This window comes from Canis lupus, chromosome 35, assembly GCF_003254725.2.
Source record: "Canis lupus dingo isolate Sandy chromosome 35, ASM325472v2, whole genome shotgun sequence".
Classification (NCBI taxonomy): Eukaryota; Metazoa; Chordata; class Mammalia; order Carnivora; family Canidae; genus Canis; species Canis lupus.
The window spans coordinates 25,953,816-25,961,454 of record NC_064277.1 but is presented as its reverse complement, the minus strand read 5'-3'; the positions used below and the strand labels follow the sequence as shown (position 1 = coordinate 25,961,454).

At 41.7% G+C, this 7,639-nt stretch overlaps 1 non-coding gene across 1 annotated transcript; it reads left to right on the top strand.

The window, feature by feature from the left end:
• The first annotated feature begins 4,334 nt into the window (after positions 1 to 4,334).
• On the top strand, positions 4,335 to 4,406 carry TRNAA-CGC (transfer RNA alanine (anticodon CGC)). Its single transcript has one exon. It is a non-coding gene; the product is annotated as a tRNA-Ala (tRNA).
• Positions 4,407 to 7,639: the final 3,233 nt, after the last annotated feature.

Sequence of the window (7,639 nt, the reverse complement as noted above, 5' to 3'; positions counted from 1 at the left end):
GAGTTACATTCTTCCATTCTGAGTAAAGATAGGCTGTTTAATAATTGATGTAGCAAAATCTGGGTAGTTATCTAGGAAAAAAATATGATTCCATATTCCACAACATAAAGCAGGATGAATTCCAATGGTGCTTCCAATTGTGATTCAAGATATCTTGGCTGGTGTTGATTCCTCTTTTACCTGATTCACACTCCTTTTGAAATCCCTAAACCAGACGCCTGGGTAGCTCAGCGGTTGAGCTCAGGTCGTGGGAATCAAGTCTTGCATCAGGCTCCCCAGGCTCCCCTGTTTCTCCCTCAGCCTATGTCTCTGCCTCTCTCTCTGTGTCTCTCATTAATAAATAAATAAAATCTGGAGGGTATTATGCTGAGTGAAGTAAGTCAGTCGGAGAAGGACAAACATTATATGTTCTCATTCATTTGGGGAATATAAATAGTAGTGAAAGGGAATATAAGGGAAGGGAGAAGAAATGTGTGGGAAATATCAGAAAGGGAGACAGACTGCTAACTCTGGGAAACGAACTAGGGGTGGTAGAAGGGGAGGAGGGCGGGGAGTGGGAGTGAATGGGTGATGGGCACTGGGGGTTATTCTGTATGTTAGTAAATTGAACACCAATAAAAAATAAATTTAAAAAAATAAATAAATAAAATCTTTTTTTAAAAGAGAACTACACATTTGTAGAGAAGTGACAAAATAAAAAGGGTTTTGGACTGTCAAGGGCAGTGAGCTTCAGGAAGGCAAATATCTAGGGGAAACCAACGGAGTAAGGCTTGATTGTGCAAATCCATCTCAGCACCAGCCTTCTACTTTTTCATGGCCATAAAACTACCCAGGAGATGGAATTTGTGGCAGTCCTCATTTCTCAGAAGTTTTCTCTTTTACTTAGAGAAAGGAAGTTCTGAGAAAGTTTCTTTGTGCATCTGTTGACTCTCATTTGCTCTCAACTCAAAATAATCTTTTTGCCAAAGTGACATATTTTGTGGTAGCATATCTTAGGCCCTACCTAGAATATTGTCAGTTGCTGTTTTGGAGGGAAATGAGCTCTGAAGAATTATGCACATGCCTTTAAAGTTCAAGCAAGAAGCCACATGCATTGAGCTACTCATTTTGGGTGGGGAAAAAATGGTTGCACCTAATGTCAAGGGGGCAGAAAAATATGTTCATAACATGTACCCAGAAATGGAGAAGGGACATATTTAGGAAAATACCAATTACTGTGCTCCAATACATATAAAACAACCTACAAATCAGTTAGAGAAATGTCAAAAATGTAGCAGAAAATTTGGCAAAGAATATTAAAAGATGGTTCACAGAAGAGAAATACAAGTGGGTCTTAATTATATGAAATGCATGAAAAGATGCCTGAACTCATTCATAAGAACAGAATTGCATGTCAAAGGAACTCTGATTATGAGGCAAATTGGTTATGAGTTGGTAATCAATAAAACTAAATATTGACTATGTGGAAATTCATTATAATATCCTTTTTGTTCATATGTGTTAAGATGTTCTACAATAAAAAGAAAAATTACACTAATCAATTCACACAGAAATAAATAGAAAATCTGAATAAACCTATATATGTTAAAGAAATTGAATCAATAATCAATAACTTCCAAAACAGAAGACACTGAGACCAGATGTACCAAGCATTTTTAAATTTTTATTTATTTTTTAAAGATTTTATTTATTTATTCATGAGAGACACAGAGAGGCAGAGACATGGGCAGAGGGAGAAGCAGGCTCCATGCAGGAAGCCCGATGTGGGACTTGATCCTGAGAGTCCAGGATCACACCATGAGCCAAAGGCAGGCACTAAACCGCTGAGCCACCCAGGGATCCCCTGTACCAAGCATTTAAGGGAGAAATTATACCAATTTTCAACATCTCTTCTAATAGATAGAAGCATCAGAAATACTTACTTGTTTTATGAGGCCAGCTTTATTCTAACACCAAAATCAAAGACATTTCCAAAAAAGGAGACTAAACATCAATATCTCTCGTGAACATCAATGCAAAAATCCTCAAAAAATAGCAAATCAAATCCAACAATGTATAATAAAGAATTTAATACTGTGTCTAAGGCGGGGGGGGGGTTGCTGCAGGCATGCAAGTCTAGTTCAACATTTGAAAATCAGTTAATGTGATCCATCATATAAAAGGCTAAAGAGAAATCATGTTGATGAACTTTTGGAATATAGGTGAGGTTTTGGGAGGGTGAGGTCCAGAGCCAACAACCAAGAAAGAATTCTTGAGATGTCTTTGGTGCAAATGGTGGTTTTATTAAAGCACAGGGACAGGACCGGTGGGCAGGAAGAGCTGCTGCCCCAGGCCTATGAGGGGTGGTCAATTATATACCTGGGAGTTGGGAGGGGTTTGGGGACAGTGTACTTTTTTTTAAATAAAAATTTTATTTATTTATTCATGAGAGGCACAGAAAAAGAGGCAGAGACATAGGCAGAGGGAGGAGAAGCAGGCTCCATGCAAGGAGCCCAATGTGGGACTCCATCCCAGAAGTCTGGGATCAGGCCCTGAGCCGAAGGCAGACACTCAACTGCTGAGCTACCTAGCCGTCTCAATAGTGTACTCTCTAAGGAATTTTGGAAGCAAGGTTTCCAGGACCTTGAGGGGGCTAGCTGTTGTTGGGAAAAGGTCACTTATTACTGTCTAATAAAATCTGAGTCATGAGACCTTTCAGATGTGTATCGGTGGGCCATGTGCTTGGAGGATGATTGTCAACACGTGTCTTGGGGGTTTAGAGATAAAGGACATTTCTAAAGGAATTTTTATATGTTAAAGTAGACTCACAGGCTCTTGGGGGTCGAGCTAAGATTGCCTTCTGCCCTTAGCAAAGTATTAACATCAAGGCAATTGAGTCCATAGAGGAATGTCACTGCCTGTTTCAAAGACTTGACAATGTGCTGCCCTGGGCTGGTGCTTTGTCCTCAGCTAGCCCTGTTCTTCCAACAACAAGACCATATTGATAGCTTCAGAAAAGCATTTGACAAAATCCAACTCTCATTTGTGATAAAAACTCTCAGCAAACTCAGAATAGAAGGGAATGTCCTCAGCTTGATAAAGAATATGTATCTAGGGACACCTGGGTGGCTCAGTGGTTGCCTGATCCTGGGATGGGGATGGAGTCCCACATCTGGCTCCTTGCTGGAGGCCTGCTTCTCCCTCTGCCAGTGTCTCTGCCTCTCTCTCTCTCTCTCTCTCTCTCTCTCTCTCTGTGTGTGTGTCTATCATGAAGGAGTAAATAAAATCTTAAAAAAAAAAAGAATATGTATCTACAAACAGCTAAAGCTAATAGTGAGAAACTGAAAGTTTCGGCTAAGATCAGAATTAAAGCAAGGGTGTCCCCCTCACCACTCCTCAATATCATTGGAAGTACTACCTGATTTAATTAAAGAAAGAAAGAAAGAAAGAAAGAAAGAAAGAAAGAAAGAAAGAAAGAAAGAAAGGAAAGGAAAGGAAGGAAAGAAATCAAAGATACACAGAAAGACAAAGACCTACACTGATGACTTGATGTAGAGCATCTTTTCATAACCTTCTTTGGCATCTGTGCATCTTTTTTGGTGAGTGTCTGTTAAGGAATTGTGTCTGTTTTTTAGACCAATTGTTTATTTTCTTATTGAGTCCCCCCGTGCTGGTTTCTTTTTGGGGGGGCCCTCAGGTGGGCAGGTGAGGGCTTCCCTCTGCGTTGTCTGAGGCGGAGTATGCTCAGGTGAGCGGGTGCGGGCTTCCCTCCGCCCTGCCTTGGTGGGGGGCGCTGAGCCGGACGCGAGCAGGGGGGCTGTCACGCGGATCAAGGAAAGAGGGAAGCAAGACGTCGCGGGCGTCTTGGATGGAAGGTTCCTCAGGAAGCCAAGGTTCCCAGGTAGCCGCTCCGGTGGCAGGTGGCCGACGTCCGTGTGGGCCGAGCCGCTGCCTGGGGGATCACGATCAGCAGGATCTGCGTGCTTCCATCTCTCTGGACGGGTTTTTCTTCGAACGGGATGAAGTGGAGGGCGACAGCTCCCAAGATTCAATCAACCTTTCAGCCGACTTGGCGGCAAGGAATTCGGGGAGGCATTTCCGTGAGCTTTGGGCTGGGAGGACATTCTCCAAGGGATGCTCGAAGATCCCTGCATTTTCCCTGCCTGGTGCTGGACCCGCCAGCGGGACTGGAAACGCGCAGCCTCCGCAGGTGCTGAAGCTGCTTGGATGCCACCCAGCGAGGCTGCAGGTTGCTCTCCCTCCAGTACCGCCGCGCTAGGGCGGGAGACGAAATAGCACCAAGTAATTCCGCACTTTTCACAGGACAGGAATGATGCTCGACGGCTGCCCCAGTAGGGGATGTAGCTCAGTGGTAGAGCGCATGCTTCGCATGTATGAGGCCCCGGGTTCAATCCCCGGCATCTCCACATCGGTTTTTTATTCCCATCCTGAGCTAGTTCAGCCTCTGCTCTGAAATTACCAGAGAAGACTTTTTAGTCCTTTCTCATTATTCCAGAATGATCTGCCGTTATCATTCCTTTTAAGTTGCGCGATATCCCGTCTGTATGTTTATTTCTCTTCCGTTTGATTGACCACCGAATATTCCCTGCTTTCCGGAAATTCCCTGGGGTGTTTTATTATGCAGTAAGAAGTACAAAGCCAGAGGGACAATTCAAAAGTAAATTCATTCTAGGAAGGCATCCAGAAAGAGGGAATACAGCTGCATGTCACAGAATGATTTAGCTTGGTTAAATGAGGTCCCATCCATCCTCACTTTCCACTGGGAAATAAGCAGGAAAAGTAAAATATCTTTCAGTAATTATTTTAGGGGCGGGTAGGGTAGGGTTTGGGGTATTGAGGTGGGAGTTGCATATCAATATTAAAGGGTCCAACCTAAGACCATTAGAGGAATTTCTTCATTTGCTATAGTTACTAACCTAGTTATCACTTTATTTCTCACTGCTTCTCTGCCTTTACTTAGAGATTCTGTGCAGGAGAGCTGGTCTTGGTCCAGTGCAAGAGGTTTGGGAAAATAGTAAGGTTAGAAATGCTCATGGAAATGGAAGGCAGAGTTGGTTAGAAACCCACACAAGACTGACTGACAGCACTGGAGGTCCAAGTGAGGCTACATTCTGGACATCTCTCATCAAATGGATTTTTAGGCTTATGTGATTTCTGACTGCACTCACGTTCATTCTTGGTTCAACTCAGTGCTTTGAAATATTGATAATGTAATAACAATAATTGACCATTTCTGTTCACATTTAAAAATACAGTAAAGTGGTACCGTGTATTGTCCACTCTTATTAAAAGGAAATCCAGTAATTTACTTAGTAAACCTTTATTGGGTGATTTTTCTATATTACTGTGTAACTGTGCTTAATCAGGAAATACTGCTAACAGAAGGAGAGACAATTTATAAACCATACTTGTAATTCTCTCCTAATTACCATATTGGAGGTTTTGCAGGAGATACACTGGGGCACAGCACAGGGTAGGATCAGTTCTTGAGGAGGTAGGTCAGGAGAAGCTTCACAAAAGAAGATACTTGTAATGTGTATTAAAGAATAAGTGGGAGGTTTGAAGGTGGAAATGAGGATCATAGTGTGATTCTAGTTATAATACACATCATGTACATGGCATGAACATGTGACATGAAACATTGGAAAATTTAGGTAGTTACATATGGCTGGATCCTAGGATGCTATAGGGAAAAGTAGGAGATGTAGACTACAAGGGTTTTGGACTCTATCAATCAGTGTTCTTGGCTGCAGAAAAGCAAATACTGAATATGGTTAACTTAAATGGAAAAGAATATCTACTTGGCCAGGTTAGATCAATTCCACTAGGCTTGAAAGCAAGTATCTGACAAAATAAAGGAGTACAGACACACACATGCACACGCACACAAGTTTCCAATGACAAGACATTGCCACAATCAGATTTTGAGTTTACAAAGTTAATGCTGTAAACATTGTGAAAAATGGATTAGGAATGATGGTGAAAGAAAATGAAACAAGATTTATTCAGTCATTATTGCAGAGTCCCAAGAGCTGTGGTGGGGCCCTCTACTGAGGAATAAGCTTCAGGATGCCAAGACCTATGCTAAAACCATTCCTTAAGAACCCCAGAGTCAGAGAGTCAGAGGCTTGCATGCTCCTAACCACCTGGACAGTAGGCACAGCTGCTTTTTTCAGAGAGATTGAGGTCCAGCAGTGGATCCATCTCTGAGATGGAGCTAAATTCTGAGAGCCTCGCCCATTTCAATCTTTTAATTTCTTAATTAATCATTCCTTCTCATCCATTTTTTCACTTACAGTGGGATCTTTTGGACTATGGGGGATGGTTAATTTACTTGGAAACCATTTGGCCATCTAAACCCACTTTCTCTCATTCTTGCTATCCCAGTTTATGACCCCAGACACGAGCCCTCCAATTCTCTATCTGGTACCTTCCAGGATGTACATACCCTCTGTCCTTCCATTTTAATGACTTAAATGTGCAGTCTGTCTCCCTTGAGTACTTCAACTCCACTCTTTGTAACTCATGTCTCCATGTTTAACAACCCACCTAGCCAAAATTTCCTGCTTTAACTTCAACTGGCTCTCCCTAATTATGTGACTATTTCAAGTAGAATCAGCACATTCTTCAACCCCAGAATCAGGAGATGGGTTGGCACTTTCCTGAGAACACATTCCAATTTTCAAGCCATTACATTTCTATCTGCATTAAAAACAAAACTGTGTGCCTTGGAAACTGGGGTTTATGCAATTATGTCACATTTCTCATCAAGAAGTTTCTTCCTAGACGAATGGAGACTGGTGCCTCACTTCTTCCACTCGATTTGATGATGTCAGCACCACATAGTCAGGTCACCCAGGACCTCAGCTTCTGGCTCCTTTGATCTGTTTCCCCAAGAACCTTTACCTCCATTCTGCTTTAGGAGTTCACATCCATGATCATCCTCTCCATATTAGCATGAATCCATATTATGCTACAATAATAAGTCCATGCAGTATATAGTAATTAAAAAATTTTAATTTAAATTCAATTTAGTTAACATATACTGTATTATTAGTTTCAGGTATAGAGCTCAGTGATTCATCAATTGCATCTAACACCAGTGCTCATTATATCACATGCCCTCCTTCATGCCCATCACCCAGTTACCCTATGCCCCCACCCTTTCCCCTCCAGTGACCCTCAGTTTGTTCGCTGGAGTTAAGAGTCTCGTATGGTTTGCCTCCCTCTTTGTTTTCCTCTGATTTATTTTTCCTTCCTTTCCCCTATGATCCTCTGTTTTTTTTCTTAAGTTACACATATGAGTAAGATCATGTAGTATTTATCTTTCTCTGACTTATTTTGCTCCCTCTTTCCCTTACAAGGACTCTGTGATTACACTGGACCCTCATAAATAATCCAGAATAATCTCTATCTCAAGATTCTCAGATTAGTCAATTTTCTATGTCTCATTTACCATGTAAGGTAATATTGGCAAGTTTGGGATTTAGGACATGGATGTCATTGAGGACCATTATTCTATGTTCTAATCTGTCTCTCTTGGCAGTTTCATCCAGGTACTTCCACAACTTCTGTTTTTCTACTAAGTGGAAACTCCCAGTTCCTTAATATTTCTTTCTCTCTGTGAACCTTTAGTTCC